We start from the raw sequence: 23,774 nt of genomic DNA, 5'->3' as shown, positions 1-23,774 counted from the left end.
TTGAAATTGACGCTATCGTGGTTTAGCGCTTTCTGTCGCCGACCCCTTCAATTGTAAGCTGCAGAAAGAAAATTTCTAACGACAAACCACCAAGCACTTTCGATAGCTTAACTGTGTGGCGTATTCTAGGAGATCCAACCCGTTAATGTACGGCAGCTCAGACATATGCATAAATGCCTCTGCCCCATCCCCCAATCACCAGTTTGCGTTATTTTTCCTACAATAAGTTCCATGGGTGAATGTATCCGACAATAGCATTACTTCAACGAAGATACAAAAGGTATCTGCATTATAAATGCGGCACTACCAGTGATCCATCTGTCACACAACAATGCCCAGCAATTCATTACACCCCAGAAATAGTATTAAAAAATCTGTCACACAACAGTCCCCAGCTATTCATTACACCCCAGAAATAGTATTAAAAAAAATAAAGATGTATTTAGGAAATTATTACAGGTCCCTACGTATAGTTCCCTTAGGGACAGCGAGGACAAGCTTAGATTAATTGCAGTGCACACACAGGCGTTTTAGAAAGTCCTAATAACAGATACGAAAGTACCCTCTGCCATGCACTTTATAGTACCACAGTGCTCTGCAAAGTAAGGATGTACAGCGACCGGGAACTTTTAGGTCAGTCCTGCTAGTGGTGCCACCAAGCAGAGCGACGCAGAACTTAAAAGGTACTACGTTCTGCAGCTAGGAAGCGCTGCTGTCACGCAAGGATGTTTACGACTCAGCGTACAGGAATAAACGTCGAAGTTTGCGAAGGACGCGGGCGAAAGGCTCTTAGTTGATACATTATGCCGGCAGAAGCTAGGTGTTATACGTAGTTCAGCCCATCGTCGGGAAAGCCGCAGCGTCCACATAGAGGCGTGGTGCATCGTGACGCATAGGTAACAATGATAAGATTTGCAATGCGTGATTACCATACTGCACATTAAAGGTGGATGATGATACTACGGTACCATTCTACTAATGCACTTTAGCTCTGCGTCCTTTCTCAGTTATGTAATAATCTGTACAGAAAATGTGGATCAGTCAGAGTAATTCTACTTCCACGTACTTATAGCAGTTAGACCGAATTACTGCCACTCTTCTTCGACGCACACATTCCTCTTGCTTTACTTGCCATTATTTAGTGTAAATATTAGAATTACTGCTTTAGTTCTGAAATTACGGTATTACAATTAAATATTTTCGGCCACGCTAAAGAATTGGTGTTTACTTTACGAGCGTGCTCTCCGCATATTGTTTTGACTCTGGTAATCGATTAATGAGAATAGAAACCAGTGTGAGCCGTCTGCTGATTAGCTCGCTGTTAAAGCTGATACCCAGTGGTTGGACTAACATGAGCAAATTGCAGAATAATTTCAATGATTAACTAACCAGTACGATAAAAATAGACTTCGGAATGCATGAACAGTTTTGTTTGCCGCCATTCTGTCAGATACCACGCAGCATTCTGTGACTCAGAGATCATGTTACGTTTGACAGAATGCAATTTTTCAGGCAGCTGGAAAATGGGTTTAATTCCTTCTCTCTATAAGATTCATCCGATTTGACTTGCAATTGCTACATATACCGGAAGCAACGCCGTATGCTCCTTTTTTGTTGATTAATCTCTTGTGCGTCTGGACGAAACAAAAGATGCTTCGCTCTATCAGAGGATAGTCATGGTCTCAGGCATTTAAAATGTTTCACTTGAATGTGATATAGCTACTTGTGACGGACTACTGGAACCATAACCATCTGCGGTTATGAAAAAGTATAGAAATCTAGAAAAATCGTCAGTGGTTGAATGAAGTCTCAAGAAAAAGCACAGGATCTGGTTAGGGCAGACACGGTTTCTAGCTTATGCTTCCAACTACCAGGATTCAGTCACCAGGCTGAGAGAATTATGATGTGAGTCAAGAACTTCAACAGAGGATATGTTTACTCAGAGACTTGGAAATGATAGGTTGGAAGCAACACACTACTGAGGAATATATCAAATATCGTACGCTATGAACGGTACAATGTCACTGCGGGCCATGTATCATCGCTGGCGCTTATATAACCTCTGGTCGCAGGAGACAGTATAGCATTTACCCCAGCAGCATCGCTTCGCCGATTGACAGTCAGATATTCTGCTGACGAAGACAAGCTTTGACTTTGTAACGATCAGACAGAGATTTCTTCAAAATAGTGCTTTTGAATTCACTTCCTATTGTGCCATAAACATTTTGGAACTGATGTTTTATCCACTTTCTTTGATTGTGAAAGCAAGTTGAATCTCTTGATACTATGTGCAATATGTTAACTTCTTTGTTAGCTCATATAAGAATTTCATTGTGAGGGTGAAAGTAGACATGGTTGTTTACCTTTGATTGATATTTTATTAGGCTGTTTCACATTTCTAGTTTGAATTCTTATACAGTTTTTTACATGGATAAATGGAATTACTGTAATTATATGCAGTAATATAGAAACATTTTCAAGGTTTTATTATAAAAAACTGTACTGCATTTTGTCCTACGCTTTTACATACTTTATTCATATAAAATTCGTTGTTAAGTCAAACTATTTGTACTCTTTTTTTACTTATTTGTTTGAAAGTAAAAATATATCTGAGCATGAACTTTTTGAAGCAGCTTTGCTTCCTGACAAATATTCAGTTCCTCCCAATTATCATTACATTTTATTTAGAAAGTTACTATTATATTCTGTACCTGTAATTAAGGGGGAACTTGTTCCTCCACTGAACACCAGGGCTTATTATTCTGCTATATGACGAGTATAACAGTGTCTTTCTGGAAGATAATCATTCTGCTGACATATATTCTTCAAATTGATAAGACTCTCTTCTTATGTTGGTTATTTGCTTACTGCTATATTTCTAGCTTTCATACCTCGTGATAACCATTATTAGTGATTTCTTTTTGTTCTTGTCTTGCAATCCTTATAATCGTTAACATAAGCTTTACTCCAGGCCCATCTTTCTTAATTGCGTAGAACAATTTAAAATAATTTAACTATGTATAGGTTACTGTTTCATAGTATCAAATATCTTGTGACGTTATAAGATTCGTTTTTTTGCTTTGACTTATGTAGATTACGTACAATGTCACTGATGTAGCCTACTGATCATCTGTTACAGTTAATTTTATATTCATCTTTCTTTACTAAAGTTATTTTAATGTTTTCTCCCCAGATTATTAATCTTATTCTGTATATTGTTTGCCCCTCGCATTTGATGGTTGATTACGTTACATACTATTATTACTGTAATTACAATCCACTCTTTGTTTGTGTTGTTAGTTTCACGAATCAGTTGACATTTGTTGTTAAAACTATTTGTCGCAAGTCGTTCTTCGATTGTTTGCCATACATATTCAGATTTTGACACAAAAATCTTCATCTTTTCACATCTGTTACAAGAAAATATTCAACCAGTGTGAAGTTTCTAATGCTTGTCTATGTCTTTTTCTTAAGAAGAACTTGATTTACTGTGATGTGGGACGGTTTTCACGTTAATTTTCATTATCGTTATTGACTGTAGCACATTCTGTGACTTCCCCGTTGTTATACAGGAAGTTTTACCTTCCGTCTGTACTACTTAGATTTGTTGGAAGACTCGGTAACAAGTGTAAGTCATTCACGAAACAGAGTCGTTTATAAAACTGTCCTTTGACCAATTCTTGATTATTATTCTACAGCCTGGAATCCTTACAAACTTGGATTAGTGGAGGAAATAAAGAAAACTTGAAGAAGATTTACGCACTTCTTCAGGGATGCGTATAGTCAGCATGAGAGTATCATAACAATGCCCAACAAAGAGGCATGCTTTAAGGATAGGCGTTGTGCATTACGGAAAATCTTGCAAAATCAGAGGGCTAACGACTCAAACCGCCTGTAAACGCATCAAAATTTCCAACACAAATCTATTGTACGAACTGCAAAGGCAAATTTAGGGCACTGTGGATTTATTAACGAGGTTGTCGACAGGCCTTCTTCACGCTTAACGTATGTGAACGGAGTGGAAAGGGCGAACAGGAATGTGGTACGATAGCTAATGTAGTGTTGGCAGTTAGCCAACACTACGCACACTAATTGAGAGAGGAGGCCGAAATGCACGCGTTAAACTCACGCAGGCTGGCGTGAGGTCTGAAACAGGATACGGAATGAATGCTATAAAGAAAAGTACGTAGCGGCTGGAATACTTAACTTTAATCCATCATTTGTATACATCGTTCTTGACGGTATGGTATAAAGAATATAAACTGTAATGGCACCTTGCTAGGTAGTAGCCATTAACTTAGCTGAAGGCTATTCTAACTATCTTCTCTGCAAATAAGCGAGGCTTCGTCAGTGTTGCATCGCTAGCTAAGTCGTCCGTACAACTGGGGCGAGTACTAGTAAGTCTCTCGAGACGTGCCGTGTGGTGGCGCTCGGTCTGCGATCACTGACAGTGGCGACACGCGGGTCCGACGTGTACTAATGGACCGCGGCCGATTTAAAGCAACCACCTAGCAAGTGTGATGTCTGGCGGTGACACCACATTCCTCCCCCGCAAATCGGCGAACGGTCGTGTTATAAGGCTTCCGCCCGCTGTGGGGAGGACCCCATGTTGGCGTATGCGATGAGGTGGGGAGCCTAACAACAGGCGAGGCTGTGCCACCCGCACCCGGCCATTCGGTCCGAGGGGAGCTAGGAAACGCCTGAAAACCTAGCCCAGGGTGTACGCCAACATGCGGTGTATGCGTCCGTAAAGAGACAGGAGAGGCCGAAGGGTCGACTTCCATCGCGTCGGCGTACCCGACGCGCGAAGACGCCATGTGGTCCGGAGCGGGCAAGAGGTCCATGGCGGAGGACATCTGGTCACGGGAAGCGATCGGTGGCGCGTGACCCAGGGAGGCGCCAGGCGGTTGCAGCGACGCGTCCACTGCGGGCGGCGCCGGCGGGAGAACAGGCGGCGGAAGCGGCGGCGGCGCGTCGGCATGGGGCAAAATGGAAGGCAGCGTCGGTAACACCTGGGGATGAGGCGAGCCAGTAGATGGGTCCCCAGGGCGCTGACCGGACGGCACCATCGCTGAAAGCAGACGGGGAGCGGCAGAACCCGTGCGACGACAGAGGCGCAGCTGATTGAGATGCCGACGCACCTCACCAGAGGCCCCCAAAACCAAATACATCGCGCGGCCGACTCAGCGAAGAATGCACCCTGCGAGCCAACGCCGTGAACCTCGACAGTTGCGATAGAATACAATGTCGCCTGGTGAAAAACAGGAGTCTGCCGCTGCACAGGAACCTGATGCGGCAGATGCAGCAAAGACATCAAGGTTCGATGAGGACGACTGTGGAGCAACTCAGCTGGCCAGCGACCATCTCGGGGCTGAGAGCGATACGAGGACAAAAAGAGCAACAACGCGTCCTCCCGAGAATGCAACTCTTTCAACTTCAACATCTGTGACTTGAAAGTCCGACCAATCGTTCAGCGGCACCGTTTGACTGAGGCGAAAGCGGCGCGGATGTCAGATGTTGAATACCATTGGCCGTGCAGAATGACTGAAATTCTGCGGACATAAATTGTGGGCCATTGTCGGAAAGAATAGTCTGTGGAAGACCTTCAATGCAAAAGATAACAGATAACGCTTGGATGGTGGCAGATGACGTTGTGGAAGATATCCGGACAACAAAGGGAAAATTACTGCAAGAATCGATCACAAACAACCATCGAGCATTCCAGAATGGACCAGCAAAATCTATGTGCAAGCGTTGCCAAGGGGAAGTGGCTTTCGGCCATGCAAAGAATTTCTGTGGCGGTGCGGATTGTTGTTCGGCACACGCCATGCAAGAAGAGCACATATTCGTAATCGTAGCATCGATTCCGAACCAAGTACAGTGCTGACGAGCAAGTTGTTTCGTTCGCACTACACCCCAATGTCCTTGGCGGAGAAGCCGTAAGACAGAGGACTGTAACGAACGTGGGACCACGACTCTGGACTGATCATTATCAGAACGCAACAACAAAACACCACGTCGTACAAAAAGTCTCTCCTTGTGAGCAAAAAATCGGCGAACCAACGGATCCTCGATCCGCGACTTTGACAAAGGCCATTGCGTAGCAACAAAACGCAAAACGGTAGCAAGGACAGGGTCGGCAGCTGTGACTGTAGCTACACGACAAAAATCAATCGGAAACGATTCGACCACGTCATCGGTTTCCGCATCAATGAACATGCAAGCAAGTTCAGAAGAATCGAATGCTCTATCCTCAGCAACAGGCAAACGGGACAACGCATCGGCGTTTCCGTGCTGAGCAGTGGACAGATACAAGATATCTTAGCGGTACTGCGAGAGGAAAATAGACCAGCGAATGAATTTCTGCGCAGTACGTGGAGGTACAGGCTTGTTTGGATGAAAAAGCGATGTCAGAGGTTTGTGGTCTATGATGATGGTAAAATGACGACCATACAAGAAATCATGGAACTTAGTAACACCAAATACGAGAGCCAAAGCTTCTTTCTCGATCTGTGAATAATTTCTTTGCGCAGATGAGAGCAATTTTGACGCAAAGGCAATAGGGCGATCATGTGATCCATCTTTGTGCGCAAGCACAGCACCGATCCCGATATCCGATGCATCTACCATCAACAAAAGGGGGTTCTGGGGATCGAATGGCGTAAGGCAAGTATTTGAAAGCAATGCCGATTTCAACTGGCGAAAGGTGCGTTCGCATTCCGTCGTCCAGACGAACGGAACACCTTTACGGCGTAAGCGATGAAGCGGAGCTGAAATGGAAGAGGCATGCGGAATATGTTTATGGTAATAATTTATTTTTCCCATCACACTCTGTAGCAGCTTCAAATTCTGCGGCGAAGGCAAGTCTTGTATGGCACTGAGGTGCTCTGGACTCGGATGTATGCCTTGGGCATTGATTACATGTCCCAAATATGGTAAGTCACGAGCAAAAAACACACATTTGTCCTTCCGCAAGCGAAGACCATGTTGTCGCAATACCTGAAATAATGTTCTGAGATTGGCTAAATGTTCTTCTTCCGTCTTTCCGGAGATCACAATATCGACCAGATAGTTCGCTGCAGTAGGGACCGATCCACAAACAGTTTGTAAATATTGCTGAAAGAATGCAGGGGCGGATGCACACCCGAATGGGAGTCTTTTGAAGCGATAAAAACCAAGATACGTGTTAACCACCAAGACGCACTGGGATTCGCCGTCCACTGGTATTTGCAAGTACGCATCTGCTAGGTCCAACTTCGAAAAGTATTTACCCGGGCACAGTTTATCAAAATGATCTTCCGAGCAGGGTAAAGGAAAAGTTGCAGTCACTAGTTGTGGATTCACTGTTGTCTTGAAGTCCACGCAAAGTCTCAGTTTTCCGGAAGGTTTTTGCAAAATTACTAAGGGTGATGCCCAGAGAGAAGCCTGCACACGTTCAATCACACCTTGTGATTCCAAATCGTTTAATGTTCTTGCGACCTCATCACGCAATGTGTGGGGAACAATGCGCGCCCTGAAAAATTTCGGTTGCGCGTTTACTTTCAGTTCCAAATGTGCTTCATAGTTCTTAGCGCAACCAAGGTCCGGTGCAAAAATTTCTGCAAATTCTTCACATAGACAAGAAACACTGTCGGAAGGCACAGTCTGGTTCACTGATAGGACCTGATTGACTATTGACAAGTTAAACAACTGAAATAAATCTAAACCAAAAAAGTTCACTGCAGAAGAAGAACGAAGAACGTAAAATGCCACAAGTTTTGTTTGTCCCTTGTATGTTGCAAGAAGGCTGCACTGTCCTAACACATGGATATTCTGACCAGAATAGCTATGTATCTTAATATTCACGGCGCGCAACGGAGGTTCGCCCAGCTGTTTGTACGTGTCGTGATTGGTCAATGAAACTGCAGCTCCGGTATCGAGCTGGTATGGTATCACGTGGCCATGAAAGTCCAAGTCTACAAAAAGTTTATTGTCCTGCTGACGACAAGAGCGACTGTCTCGTGTAATTTGAACTGGCACTGGTACAGAAGCACTCGCGACTTGACGGGATTTCCGGCGACGTCGACGCACACTATTTGTGGGACGAACACAGTCACTGTTAGAGAAAGTGGCACTGGGCGGAGTGGAATTAACTACATGAATGTCCTTGGGCGAAGGTTCACGAGCCTGAGTATTCTTGGTTCGATTCCGGCGCGAAGCAAAGGGCCTGGAATGGTTGTAATTGTCTGATCTGAGCTTTTTCTGGCAAACACTTTGAACATGTCCTTTTTTATTACAGAAAAAGCAAATAGCTTGGCGTGACGGACAATTGTCACGCGAATGTCTAGTTGCACACCGCGGACATGATTTTAGCACTGCATTTGCCTGCTTGCGCGGCACACCAGGTTTAGAGCGTGGCGGCAGCTGCGCGGACGGGCGCGAGAGCTGTTTATCATTCCGTGCAGCGCGCCCGGCGGGCCGGATAATGTGACACACGGCTGGCGAAGTTGCAAAAGATTCCTGAGCAAAGTCAAGTGTGTCTTGCCTATCCAATATGTCTATCACTTGTTGAAGGGAGGGATTAACTAGTTTCAAGCTCTGTTCCCGTATACGAACATCAGAAACGTTCTGTGCAATTGCATCACGCACCATTGTGTCTGAATAAGGGAGTCCACATTCACACTCAAAAGCACAATCCCGAGTAACGCCTTGCAAGGTTGGAACCTACTCCCTATTAGTCTGACTGGCCGTACGTTTTGTACGAAAGAAGGTATACTTTTTTGCAACACCATTGACTGTTTCTTTGAAATATGCATCTAACGCCGACAAAGTTTCTTCGTAGGTCAGAGTTGCTACGTCGCATCGGGGAAACAATTTCACTATCACACGGTAGGTGGACACACCTACACAAGAAAGCAAAAAAGGCTGCCGCTCAATACCTTGAATTCTGTAGGCAGCGAGATGGAATCCAAATTGGCGTGACCACTCTGTCCAGCTTTCCATCGCCGCATCAAATTGCCAAAATGGGGGTGCAACAGCATGTTGTGGCTGCGGTAGCGGTGGAGCTGCGGCTGCCGCATCGTTTTGCATTGCACGTTGACCCTGGACGAGCTGTCCAAGGGCATCCAATAACGCCTGCGTCTGCTGATTCTGCAAGCGATAAAATTCGGACAGTACATCTGGAGATTGTGGCGAAGCCATGACACAACTAAATTAAGCAAAGAGAAAGAAGACCGTTTTTAGCCTCGTCGCCAAATATGTAGTGTTGGCAGTTAGCCAACACTACGCACACTAATTGAGAGAGAGGAGGCCGAAATGCACGCGTTAAACTCACGCAGGCTGGCGTGAGGTCTGAAACAGGATACGGAATGAATGCTATAAAGAAAAGTATGTAGCGGCTGGAATACTTAACTTTAATCCATCATTTGTATACATCGTTCTTGACGGTATGGTATAAAGAATATAAACTGTAATGGCGCCTTGCTAGGTAGTAGCCATTAACTTAGCTGAAGGCTATTCTAACTATCTTCTCTGCAAATAAGCGAGGCTTCGTCAGTGTTGCATCGCTAGCTAAGTCGTCCGTCCAACTTGGGCGAGTGCTAGTTAGTCTCTCGAGACCTGCTATGTGGTGGCGCTCGGTCTGCGATCACTGACAGTGGCGACACGCGCGTCCAACATGTACTAATGGACCGCGGCCGATTTAAAGCTACCACCTAGCAAGTGTGGTGTCTGGCGGTGACACCACAGTTAGCCTCTTTCACACGTCGCACGGGGTTTTTTGACGACTTTTTACGATACTGGACATTTAAAGTTTTCAAGAAAATTTCATCGAATTTATGAATAGTTGCTTGCAACTATCGGAAACATTTCTCAGTATCTGATTTAATGCCTTCTGCTTGTGCAGCAGAGCAGGATATTTTAAAATACACTATGTGATCCAAAGTATCCGGACACCTGGCTGAAAATTCGTGGCGCCCTCCATTGGTAATGCTGGAATTCAATATGGTGTTAGCCCACCCTTACCCTTGATGACATCTTTCATTCTCGCAGGCATACGTTCAATCAGGTGCTGGCAGGTTTCTTGGGGAATGGCAGCCCATTCTTCGCGGAGTGCTGCACTGAGGAGAGGTATCGATGTCGGTCGGTGAGGCTTGGCACGAAGTCGGCGTTCCAAAACGTCCCAAACGCGTTCTTGAGGATTCAGGTCAGGACTCTGGGCAGGCCAGTCCATTACAGGGATGTTATTGTCGTGTAACCGCTCCTCCATAGGCCGTGCATTATGAACAGGTGTTCGAGCGTGTTGAAAGATGCAGTGGCCAACCCCGAATTGCTCTTCAACAGTGGGAAGCAAGAAGGTGTTTAAAACATAGATGTAGACCTGTACTGTGATAGTGCCAGGCAAAACAACAACGGGTGCAAGACCCCTTCATGAAAAACACGACCACACCATAACACCACCGCCTGTTGGCACTACACACGCTGTCACATGACGTTCACTGAGCATTCGCCATACCCACACCCTGCCATCGTATCGCCACATTGTGTACCGTGATTCGTCATTCCACATAAGTTAACGGTTTAACACTGTTCAATCGTCCAATGTTTACTCTCCTTACACCAAGGGAGGCGTCTTTTGGCATTTACCGGCGTGATGTGTGGCTTATGAGCAGCCGATAGACCATGAAATCCAAGTTTTCCCACCTCACGTCTAACTGTCACAGTACTTGCAGTGGATCCTGATTCAGTATGTAATTCCTGTGTGATGGTCTGGATAGACATCTGCCTATTACACGTTACGACCTTCAACTGTCGGCGGCTTCTGTCAGTCAACAGATGAGGTCGGCCTGTACCCTTTTGTGTTATATGTGTCCACGTTTCCACTTCACTATCACATCGGAAACAATGGACCTAAGGACGTTTTTTTTTTTTTTTTTTTCATCAGTCTACTGACTGGTTTGATGCGGCCCGCCACGAATTCCTTTCCTGTGCTAACCTCTTCATCTCAGAGTAGCGCTTGCAACCTACGTCCTCAATTATTTGCTTGACGTATTCCAATCTCTGTCTTCCTCTACAGTTTTTGCCCTCCACAGCTCCCTCTAGTGTCATGGAAGTCATTCCCCCACGTCTTAGCAGATGTCCTATCATCCTGTCCCTTCTCCTTATCAGTGTTTTCCACATATTCCTTTCCTCTCCGATTCTGCGTAGAACCTCCTCATTCCTTACCTTATCAGTCCACCTAATTTTCAACATTCGTCTGTAGCACCACATCTCAAATGCTTCGATTCTCTTCTGTTCCGATTTTCCCACTGTCCACGTTTCACTACCATACAATGCTGTACTCCAGACGTACATCCTCAGAAATTTCTTCCTCAAATTAATGCCGGTATTTGATATTAGTAGACTTCTCTTGGCCAGAAATGCCTTTTTTGCCATAGCGAGTCTGCTTTTGAGATCCTCCTTGCTCCGTCCGTCATTGGTTATTTTACTGCCTAGGTAGCAGAATTCCTTAACTTCGCTGACTTCGTGACCATCAATCCTGATGTTAAGTTTCTCGCTGTTCTCATTTCTACTACTTCTCATTACCTTTGTCTTTCTCCGATTTACTCTCAAACCATACTGTGTACTCATTAGACCGTTCATTCCGTTCAGCAGATTATTTAATTCTTTTTCACTTTCACTCAGGACAGCAATGTCATCATCGAATCGTATCATTGATATCCTTTCAGCAGGATGTTTATGAGTGTGTAAATCTCACGTACAGATGTATACACAAGTGACACACAATCACGTTACCATCATCGAAGTCCGTGAGTTCTGCGGAGCGCCCCATTCTGCTCTCTCACAATGTATAATGACTACTGAGGTCGCTGATATGGAGTACCTGGCAGTAGGTGGCAGCACAATGCTCCTAATATGAAAAACGTATGTATTTGGGGGTTTCCGGATACTTTTGATCATATAGTGTATTTTCTACTAACTTTCAGATCTACGCCTATTAATCTTTCCTTTCCAAAGGTACATGAATGTATTCCATCTTTAGGTGTTTTTCCTGTCATAATACATCATGGATACTGTATTTTGTTGTAAAATTCTGGTTTAAACAATTAAATTGCTGTCAAACTCTTTTTACACTTTGATCACATATATATATACTTTTCCGTCATTTGAGAATGCTGTATTTAGTTTTCTGTTAATATCTCTGCTGTCGATACGAAATGGTCAATCAGGCGTAAGGCTTGCTCGAAGGCTTCTGTGAGTGATCTGTCCCTGTCCTGCGTTGCGCAAGATCAGGGCCACGGTGCAGCTGTCGTCTTTAAGCTAGTCTCAGCTTCTCCTTGCAGGAAGCGTGCTGTTGCTTCTGATCTTTGATTTGCAGTAGCAAACCTCATTTCCCACTTCACAGATTTTCAGTAACTCTGTCTTGAGACGAGCGCCGGGTACTAGGATAAGTTTCCTTAAGGAACCGCTGCTTCCTTCTGATTCTCATTAATCAGTTTTGCTTCCAGATCTTACGTAATGTATTTTAGAAATGCAAACGGCGTTACTTGTCATAACTGATCCATTTACGTAGTAAGTAGGAATATTTAAAATATTTTTCCCTGATGTTTAAGAACCGTGGGCACATTTTTTAGATCACTAATAGTTTAAATTTAGCCTTTATATTTCATTTGCAAGAAATACGGAGTCCTCTTCGAGAGCGGAGCTTCCTTCTTCATACATTTTCAGCCACATGTTGGTACTACGTAATAGACTGGAACTGTAACTTATCTTTCCTTTCTACGTGACTATTACTCTGAACCCTACAGCATATTAATTTGTTATTTGTTATTATGACGTTATGTGAAAATTATTTTATTGTCTGTGAAGACGTAGGATGCGTTATAACACATAACATTCGGTACATTTTTATTTTTAATTGAATTTTGTGTTAAAAAATCCAAAGTGAGCAAAAACGCTATGTCATGCAATGTGGCATTTAGTAGTTTACATTGTTTAAAGTTATCAAACTAATTGAAGAACTAGCACCTGCAAGTGGCAGTCAAATGAAGACCGAGCATCCCCCACGCACGTTAAGACATCTAGCCCACTGGGAGACGAGACGAGCAGTTATTACCTCGTGGAACACTGTCGGCCAGTGGCGGATCCACCCACGCACTTCCTCGTGCGAGTGAAACCGACGTCCACGCATGTCTTTCGGTCGCCAAAGGTGTGAAAATCGCAGCGTGGAAGATGCATGATGTATGAAAGGTATTGCAGTGTTTCCCAATCAAATCGCTGAAACGTAGCGCTCATCCGTTAGTCAGTGTGGGGACGGGCGTTGTGCAACAGTATGCTTCCGTCCGACAGCATTCCCGGGCGTTGCAAATCCTCCAGTGTCTTCATAGCGCTGTACATTGATTGTGGTTCTACGCTCGAGGAAGGCGACGAGCAGAGAGCCCCAGCAGTCGAAGAAGGTCGTCATGCGCTTCTAGGAACTTGTGGGAACAGTTTTGAATGTGGGATAGGTGTGGAAAAAATTAAATGAGAGTGTGGCACTGTTGGCCGGGAGGCCCCATCCGGGGAAGTTCGGCCGCTGAGTGCAAGTCTTATTTCAGTCGACGCCACATTGGGCGACTTGTGTGCCGGTGATGAGGATGAAATGATGATGAGGGCAACACCACACCCAGTCCACGAGCGGTGAAAATCTCCAACCCGGCCGGGAGTCGACCCCGGGCCCACTGCATTGGAGGTAAGCACATTACTAGCTAAGCAGGTGGACATACGTGTGGAATGTTTCCATTGTTGGCTTTGCCTTTATCCTGTGCCTGTCGCAGTGCTGTCGGGTGGAATTATCCTGTATCACTATAACGTACGCCGCCACACTGCCAATCAGACGAATGCTACCAGTCAGTGATATTGGTTTGAAGCACTGCAACATCCGTGTGTTTTCCTCCGTGTGATTTTCAGACATGCGTAGACGCCGGTTTCTGTCGGACGAGGAAGTACATGAGTGGGTAGAGTTGTGGATCCGGCAGCGGCCGACCGCGTTCCACCAAACTGGAACTGGTCGTCTCGTCTCTCAGTGGGCTAAATGTCTCAACGCATGTTGTGATTACTTTTGAATAGAACCATTCCATGGTCCCGTTCGCAGGATGCCAGTTTTCATGTCACTGCCCCTCATAAGTACCTTCTGAGAGGTGTATTTGTACAATGTCTTTGTTGTATTCTGTAAGGAACACTTACTATCTCATGTGTTTCTCGTTGCGACCGTTTCTTTCAATTGTACTCTTTAGTAGCTCCCGCGCATCCGTTGATCGCAGTTTGACACATTTATTGCATTTTTACTCTACAGACGATACATCGCTTCCACTTAAATTTGTTTGTTACACGTTCCACATGCTTTCTCCTGAGTTCCTTTTTCAATTTGTCGGCTGTTGGAACTTCATAGTCGTGAATTATTTGCCTCTTACCAGCTTCCACAGATGAAATCACTTGATGGTTGGTTGGTTGGTTTTGGGGAAGAAGACCAGACAGCGTGGTCATCGGTCTCATCGGATTAGGGAAGGATGGGGAAGGAAGTCGGCCGTGCCCTTTCAGAGGAATCATCCCGGCATTTGCCTGGAGGTATGGCCGGACGCGGGATTGAACCGTCGTACTCCCGAATGCGAGTCCATGAAATCACCTGGGAATATATGTAAGGATGTGTAGTTGTTGACAAAATGTATTATAGACACTGAAAGCTGGCTAAACCCAAAGATACGTTCAGCTGAAATTTTTGTGAAGAACCTAATGGTGTTTCGAAATGAAGGGCTAAACACAGTTGGCGGTGGCGTGATTTTTGCCGTTAGAAGTAGTCTATCTCGTAGCGAAATTGATGCAGACAGTTCCTGTGAGCTGGTATGGGGAGAGGTCATTCTTGGCAACTAAAATAATAATTGGATCCCTTTACCGACCTCCCAACTCAGATGATACAACTGCTGAAATGTTCAAAGAAAACTTGACTTTAATTTCAAACACATACCAGATTCATACAATTATAGTTGGTGCTCAGAGTAAATTACCGTCGATATGTTGGCTGAAACGCTACGGTCGCAGGTTCGAATCCTGCCTCTGACATGGATGTGTGTGATGTCCTTAGGTTAGTTAGGTTTAATTAGTTCTAAGTTCTAGGCGACTGATGCCCTCAGAAATTAAGTCGCGTAGTGCTCAGAGCCTTTTTTTTTTTGTTGGCTAAAATACATGTTTAAACACGGAGGTACGCATAAAACATCAACGGAAATTGTGCTAAACGCATTCTCTGAAAATTATTTCAAGCAATTAGTTCATGAGCCCATGCGAGTAGTAAACGGTTGTGAAAACACACTTGACCTCTTAGCAACAAATAATCCTGAGCTAATAACGAACACCAAAATGGATTCTGGGATTAGTGAACACAGCGTTATCGTAGCGAGACTAAATATTCCAACGCCCAATTCCTCCACAAGTAAACGAAAAACATATCCATTTAAAAAATCAGATGAAAATTCGCTTAACACCTTCCTGAGAGACAATCTTCACTCCTTCCAAATTAAAAATGTAAGCGTAGACCAGGTGTGGTTTGAATTCACAGAAATAGTACCGACAGCAATTGAGTGATTTGTACCAAATAAATTAACAAACGACAGAGCTTATCCCTCTTCGTACACAAAACGGGTCAGAACTTTGTTGCAGGAACAACGAAAAAAAGCATGCCAAATTTATCGAACGCAAAATCTCCAGTGCTGGCAATCTTTTAAAGAAGCTCGAAACTTGGAGCACATATCAATACGAGATATGGTCATATGCAAAGTACGCTAGCGGCAAGACACAGACAGTCGACGCCTTCTCTGCGGGATAGCAATGGAAATACTATCGACGACAATGCTGCGAAAGCAGAGTTACTGAACACAGCCTTTCGAAACGTCTCCACAAAAGAAGAAGAAGTAAGTATCCCAGAATTCGAATCAACAACAGCTGCGAACATGTGCAGCTTTAAACAGATATCCTCGGACTAGCGAGGCAACATGAATCATTCAATAAAGGCAAGTCTTCTGGTCCACACTGTACGAGGCTCCTATCACGGTATGCTGATGCAATGGCTCCATACTTAACAACCATATACAACCGCTCGCTCGACGAAAGATCCGTATCCAAAAGGACAGTAAAGTTGCACAGGTCACACCAATATTCAAGAAAGGTAGTACGAGTAATCTACTAAATTACAAGCCCATACCATTAACGTCGATATGCAGCAGTATTTTGGAACTGATATTGTGTTCGAACATTATGAATTACCTCGAAGAGAACGGTCTATTGACACACAGTCAACACGGATTTAGAGAACATCGTTCTCGTGAAACACAACTAGCTCTTGACACACATGAAGTTTTGAGTGCCATTGATATGGCATTTCATATTGATTCCGTATTTCTAGATTTCCAAAAGGCTCCACAACTGTACCACACAAGCTGCTTGTCGTTAAATTGCGTGCTTATGGAATATCGTCTTAGTTACTTGATTGGGTACTTGATTACCTGTCAGAGAGGTCACAGTTCGCAGTAATCAACGAAAGGTCTCGAGTAAAACAGAAGTGATTTCTGGCGGTCCCCAAGTTACTGTTATAGGCTCTCTGCTGTTCTTTATCTATGTAAATGATTTAGGAGACAATCTGAGCAGCCGTCGTAGGTTGCTTGCGGATAATGCTGTCGTTTATCGTCTAGTAAACTCATCAGAAGTTGAAAAGAAATTAAAACGATTTGGAAAACATATCTGAATGGTACAAAAATTGGCAATTGACCCTAAATAATGAAAAGTGTGAGGTCATCCACATGAATGCTAAAAGGAATCCGTTAAACTTCGGTTACACGATAAATCAGTCTAATCTAAAGGCCATAAATTAAACTAAATACCTAGAAATTACAATTATGAACAAATTAAATTGGAAAGAACATATAAAAAATGTTGTTGGGAAGGCAAACCAAAGACTGCGTTTTACTGGCAGAACACTTAGAAAATGTAACAGATCTACTAAGGAGACTGTCTACACTACGCTTGTCCCTCTTCTGTTGGAGTATTGCTGCACAGTCTGGGATCATTACCAGATAGGATTAAGGGAGAACATCGTGAAAGTTTAAAGTAGAGTACCGCGTTTTTTACTGCCGCGAAGCAGGGGAGAGTGTCACGGACATGACACAGGATTTGGGATAGACACCATTAAAACAAAGCCGTTTTTCGAATATTAGATGATTATTGTAATGGTTTGTCGATGAACCCTCTGCCAGGCACTTAAGTATGATTTGTAGAGCATCCATGTAGATGTAGATGTAGAGCCATAATAGGTTTTATTCCATTGAGAAGCAGTTGTGCCCAGCAACTGTATTTATTTCAGTTAGTATATGGCAGTCTATAGCAATCATTGGCAAATAATGTTTATTGCATATCCCGATTTCGGTCACTGTGTGACCGTATTCAGTACTAGAAGACATATAAAACCAGTAAAAATAAGATAATATGCATGCCTTATTAAATGTACAGTTGTATAAGATTTAAATATGGGTCAGTCATAAACACGTATCAGTAAATATAAGTCAAAACATTAAAACCACATAAATGCATGTCAAAGGTTAAGTTCACACTGTGGCCGCTGTTTACAATTTCAACACGGCTGGCTTCAGTGTACGTCATACCAATCCAAGTGCCGTCTTTACCATCGCGATGCCTTGACATGTGCAGGGTGACCATTATTGAAAGATATGAAAATAAAAAACGTAACTTAGTTACAAACTACGTCGTGCAAACACTTTATTCAAAATGTAATCGTCACTGCAAATATTCAGATCTGGTTTATGACATGTTAAATACGCCTGCCATGATTGGCGATGAAGTGGCGCAGATGAATAGCGAAATTCTGCATGACCCTCTGAAGTATCGGAACATCGATGCTGTCGATGACCTCTTGAATGGCTGTTTTCAGCTCAGCAATGATTTTGAGGTTATTGATGTACACCTTGTCTATATTAAAGACAAGCCCCACAAAATGAAGTTGCATGTGCTCAGATCCGGAGACTATGGCAGCAATCCAGGTCCATGCCAGTGGCCTCTGGGTACCCTAGAGCCAGAATGCGGTCCCCAAAGTGCTTCTCCAGGACATCAAACACTCTCCTGCATCGATGGGGTCGAGCTCCGTCTCGCATGAACCACATCTTGTCGAAATCGGGGTCAGTTTTGATAATGGGGATGAAATCATCTTCCAAAACCTTCACGTACCATTTGGTAGTCACCGCGCCATCAAGGAATGTCGCACCGAATATTTCGTGACTGGACGTTGCACACCACACAGTCACCTGTTGAGGGTGAAGAGACTTCTCGATGGCGAAATGCGCTTTCTCAGTCCCCCAAATGCGCCAGTTTTGCTTTTTGAAGAACACATCCAAATGGAAGTGGGATTCGTGGCAAAACCATACCATATTCACATACTAATTCCCACCATGCCCCGTGACCAACTGCGCAGTTTGAATCTCCTAACGCAAACCGTTCACAAGTTATGACAATTTTATTTCATTTAGTTCAATAACTGTCACCCTGTATTAAACTTCTTTTACAATTCGTATGTTTTATTGTTTGTACTTATGTAAAAAAACAAATACGGTGGCTGTAATTGAAAACAGTAAATAATGTTTTACAGCTGTGTATAATGGTAATTGTGTGAACTATCTAGTGGAAACAGTTGTTACTGCAGGCTTTACATGGACCATAGTTTAAAAAATAAAAAAAGTTAATAAATTTTTTAATATAATCGTGTTACACACTAATCACAGTTGAAGGAATTGGAGCTGACAAGACCGATGTTATAAGTAATCATACCAACAGCGGTATGTCAAAAGGACCAGAGACCTTTATGCTTTAAACTGATTTCTGTCGTAAGCTTAACATAATTATATATTACAATTTACATTGTTTGGCGATAAAACTAATAGACTTTCAACAACAGCATGCAGTAGTATGGGAAATACATCATATTTGTCTCCAGAAGCTTTGTATTCATATGCGATTTACGAGGAGTGTAATCATAACTACGTCGTTATTGTAAGATCCGTGCGTCTGTTGGAATCGGCGCACTATAGTCGAACCCCAGAGGTTTTTAAATAGTTTCTAACATTGGGAGCTCCTCGTGGCCACCTGCTCATTAAGCAGCGTCCCGTGAGACGACGCCCGATGGTAAAAAATTTCAAACTCTACCAACAGGTCCATACGTCTTACTTTCTTGCATGGATGGAGTATCCTCATGTGTGAGAACAAAACACCATGCCCACTTTCAAGAAAGCGGGCAGCGGAGTCGAATCTTTCTGCCGTATTTTTATGATGTAATGCGACATGATCGCTAAATCTAGCTTGCAGCAATGTACCAATACGTCTTACATCTGGATGTGCAATAAACACTATTTGCAGCTTATTGCTATACGCTTTACTACTTATCATCCACATGTTTTGGAATGCATAGTGCCAATCTGACCATTATAATGCTACTGGCCGCTAAGTTGGGCTCGACTTGCATAAAAGTTTTGTAGCCCCATTTCTGCGGCATGTTTTTGATGTTGCCTAAATTTTGTTGCACTTATATGTTCTACCGAAACATATTCCTTAAGTGGTATTGTAGAAATTACTTCTTTAGTGATACTATGACCAGAGGTGTACAAATTCCCCTTGCAGCCTGCTTGCCCCTAGCACCTCTGCAACCATTCATGCAGGTCAGCCTGCCGCGATGTAAACACAAGAGTGCGCGTGTACTGAGGCATAGTGGGCAATGCGGGCGATACGGGCTCCCGCAAGCCCGGGCTACCTGGGTTCCCGCAAGCCTGCCAAGCTTCACGGGACCCGCTCAACTTGCTGCGCTTGACAACAGGTTGCGCTGTCAAGCTACCGTGACTAGAGTAGCCAGGTAGTTAGCCTGCAGTTCATTTATCGCAACGGTGGAGGCAGCACAATGAATAGGTCGAACTTTAGTGAGATTGAAAAAAAATTGACAACTGGCGAATACATGCTGGTAACGAAACAGAGCACAAGTGCCGCATGGGAAACGTTTTCGTGTGTTTATGAGGCCGCTTCAAATAAATCGGTAGGTGTGTCTCAATGCAAACTATGTAAAAAGCTCTTAAGTACTTATTCGGGAACCTCGAGTATGTTACGACATGTGTGCAAATTTGACAAGCAGTTCCCTCACTCCGTAAATATCTTGAAAGAGGACAAAGATTTAGTGGCCGAAAAGTGCGTCGAAATGTGTGCTAAGGACCTGAGACCATTTAGCAGTATAGAGGGAGAAGGATTTCTTAATTTAGGGCAGACACTGATCGACATAGGTAAAAAATATGGCTCAGTTGATATTAAAAATGTTATGCCTTCCCGAGTGACAGTAGCTAGGAAAGTTCAAACCTTAGCTGATAAAGTGCGCAGCAAAATGCTCCCAGATATAGTGCATGCGATTCGTTCTGGTATATGTGCCAGTACAATTGATCTATGGACAGACAATTACAAAGGGGTGCATTACATGTCCGTGACAATGCATTACATAAGTTCAGACTGGCGTTTGAATAAATATGTACTAATGTGCTCTGCGTTTCCTGACTGCCCAAAAACTGGCTCGAATATTCGAAACGAGTTGGAAGATGGCTTAGAAACTATGGGTGTTTCTCGTGAAGACATTGCCAAAATTACGTTTGTCACAGACCAGGGCAGTAACATTGTCAAAGCTCTCGAAGTATATCAGCGTCTTCCATGCATGTCTCATAGTATAAACACAGTCTTGAAACATGTTCTGAGCGAACAGTTTTTGAAAGAAAATGTTCCAAATATATTAGCCATTCTTAATACAGTGCGGGCTACGGTTTCGTACTTCAAGAGAAGAGGTCTCTGTGTGAGACTGAACTCATCTTTAAAGCAGTGGGTTTCAACTCGTTGGAATAGTTATTTTGACATGCTTGTATCAGTCCATTCTCAGATTGATTCAGTGAAGGCTGTTTTACATAATGAAGGTGCCTCTGATAAGATGCTGGGTTATGACCACCATATAACTGGCCAGCTTATAGAATTTCTTAAGCCGTTTAAAGAAGCCACAGTTGATCTAGAGAGTGACAAGGATCCAACCCTACATTTAGTTCTACCGTGGTTTTATGCCTTAAAAACTCACTGTACCGTACGGGATAACGATGAAGAGGTTTGTAATTTTATTCCATCTGAATATTATAGAACCACTTGTGAAATATGTATGTTGAGAAAATGTATTTTCAGGACATGAAACCTTTGAAACAAGCCGCTGATGCCTTCCTAGAACAGAAAATGTGCGTTAGTATGTTGCATAAAATTGCAACGTTTATGGTGGCTAACTACCGCACATTAAGAAAGTTAACCGAGGATGAAAAAATTGAAGTTTACCAAGCAGCACGACAGATGTGTGCTGAAGGTAAGCTCGTAAGATAATGCATATATTCTTCATCTGCATGTACATGGTTACTCTGCAAGACACACGCAAGTGCTTAGTTGAGGGTTCATCGAACCACTTTCAACTTATTTGTCTCCTTTTCTCGAATTTCGCGCGGGATAGAACACCTACAGCTCTCCGTCTGAGCGCAGTTTTTTTGTATTTTATTCTGATGATCATTTCTTCCAATGTATATGGGACTCAACAATATCTCTTCGAATTCGGAGGTGCAAGTTGGTGATCGAAATTTCATATATAGATCGCGCCACGTCAAAAAACGCCATTGTTGAAATGATTACCACCCCAACTCTTGTGTAATTTCCGCGACACTCTTTCCCCTGTTTTACGATAATACCAAACCAGCTGCCCTTATTTAGACTCTTTCGACCTCTTCCGTCAATAGTAAGGCTCTCCAACTTCGTAGCAATGCTCCAAAAGAGTGTTTTGTCATTAAAACGCCTACAGCATTTTCTGTGTGTCCATTCCTATTTCAGTAGGTCGTAATTGTAATCAGAGGTATTAAGTAGAATCTACAGCCTTTAGATTTGACTGGTTGATCTTGTAAACGAAGTTTAACGGACTTAGTTTAGTACACACAGGGATAACCTCGCTCTTGTCATTATTTATTGCCAAGTGCTAATTTTCACACCAAAAATATATACCTTATTTAAATCGTCCTGCAGTTAGTTTTGATCTTCTGGTGACTTTACAGGACGATAAATGATAGCATCATCTAAAACCTATTATAATTTCAACTATGTGTAGTACGATCTTCACATTATTCTGCAAATATTAATTGGAACCTGTACAGTTTCAGTACAAGTGCCCAATCACAGCAACCAAGAAACAAATCCAGGGCCGTACAAAATGGCGAAATTTGAGGACTGGGCAGAAGAGCCTCCTCTCCTACATGATGAAGTCAGCAGATACTTGCAAGAACACTGTGTGAACGAGGGAGATATTCTACAGTGGTGGAAAAATAACTCCCAACGACTTCCTCGACTTGCGTGTGTGGCAAGAAAAATATTAAATATACCAGCCACTAGTGCGTCTAGTGAGAGAATTTTTAGTTGCGCTGGAAACCTAATTAGCGAAAAACGATCACGTCTTAATGCAGACAGACTTAACGATCTCGTCATAATTAATTCAAACACTAATCAGCAGACACATTGAAAATACAGTAGAACATTAAACGGGAAACTATGAGTTTGAGCGCAAATTTACTAATTAAGAGTGCAGATTTCTTTCTTGTGCTTTCTGGGCGTCAATTTCTGAGATAGAAATTTTGTAATGCATACAGTTCATTTTTATTTTAGACTAAACTTTTTGATTTCAGTCCTTCCAAGTGACATTAATTATTGTTTGTAAACCATTTTCTGTTACTTGGGTTTGCAAAAGTAGCCAAATATTTTTAGGAGTATCTGGTTTGGCCTAAATAATACTTTCAGGGGAACTGAAGGAAAATTTGTAAAGATTTTATGTTGAAAAGTGTTCTGCAAAATAAAATATTCATTTGTGGAGTAAGGCAATACACATTATGAGTTTAAATTACAATTTATTTTGTTGAGTTCCACACACATTGCAAAATGTAATTTTATTCTTGTATTTCTATATTAAGGGGAATCCCACATGCAGAGTCAAGATGCTGAAGACCTAGACACTACAAATACTCCTAAAATGAAGAGCGTCTTTTTCCATGAATGTATTGTAGTAGGAATATAATGGAAACTCTGAGCCACTCTCCACAGCGTCTATATCTGCGTCATGAGGATTCAGACTCGTCGTTTAGATCTGTGTTATGAGGGTCTAGAGTCGTCGTTTAGATTTGCATCATGCAAGTAAACACTCGTCGTCTTAGTCTGCATCATGATGGTCCGAAATATGGTCCCTCATGATGCAGACCTAGACTACAAGTGTGGACTCTCATGACGCAAACGTAGGAGCCGCGAAAAATGGCTCAGGGTCGCCATTGTATTCCCAGTACTATAGTTTTTAGACGAACTGGATACGAAACAAGTCCTTCGATTTTGTTAAAATGCATTTTGGCAATTTAGAATGATTTTTCCAACTTCGAATGAATTCACAGAATCAGTAAAATACATCCTGGAAACGTAGTTAAATATTTATATAATTGGTGTCATACTTGGCTGAAACATACTAAAGTTAAAGAATCTAGACTTCCAAAATCTTAATTTGGTTCTCATTGCAATACAGTGGTTAATAGGGGCGTATATAATTTATTCTTCTGGGGAGGTGACCAATCTTCTTTTTGGGGGGTGGAGGTTCACTTCTTTAGTACAAATATCCATCCGTTTCGGTGTTG

The 23,774-nt window shown here is 43.0% G+C and overlaps 1 protein-coding gene across 1 annotated transcript in view; it reads left to right on the top strand.

Annotated features, from left to right (window-relative positions):
- Positions 1-834: 834 nt before the first annotated feature.
- The window catches only part of LOC124616351 (probable cytochrome P450 6a14), a 114,862-nt gene continuing 91,922 nt past the window's right edge, over positions 835-23,774 (top strand). The window contains exon 1 of the mRNA XM_047144660.1: positions 835-896. The gene's annotated coding sequence lies outside the window, so the exon portion shown is untranslated. The remainder of the gene's footprint in view (positions 897-23,774) is intronic.

The sequence above is a fragment of the Schistocerca americana genome, chromosome 5, assembly GCF_021461395.2.
Source record: "Schistocerca americana isolate TAMUIC-IGC-003095 chromosome 5, iqSchAmer2.1, whole genome shotgun sequence".
In the NCBI taxonomy this organism is placed as follows: Eukaryota; Metazoa; Arthropoda; class Insecta; order Orthoptera; family Acrididae; genus Schistocerca; species Schistocerca americana.
The sequence above is the reverse complement of the archived record's forward strand: the minus strand, read 5'-3'. Positions and strand labels throughout refer to the sequence as shown.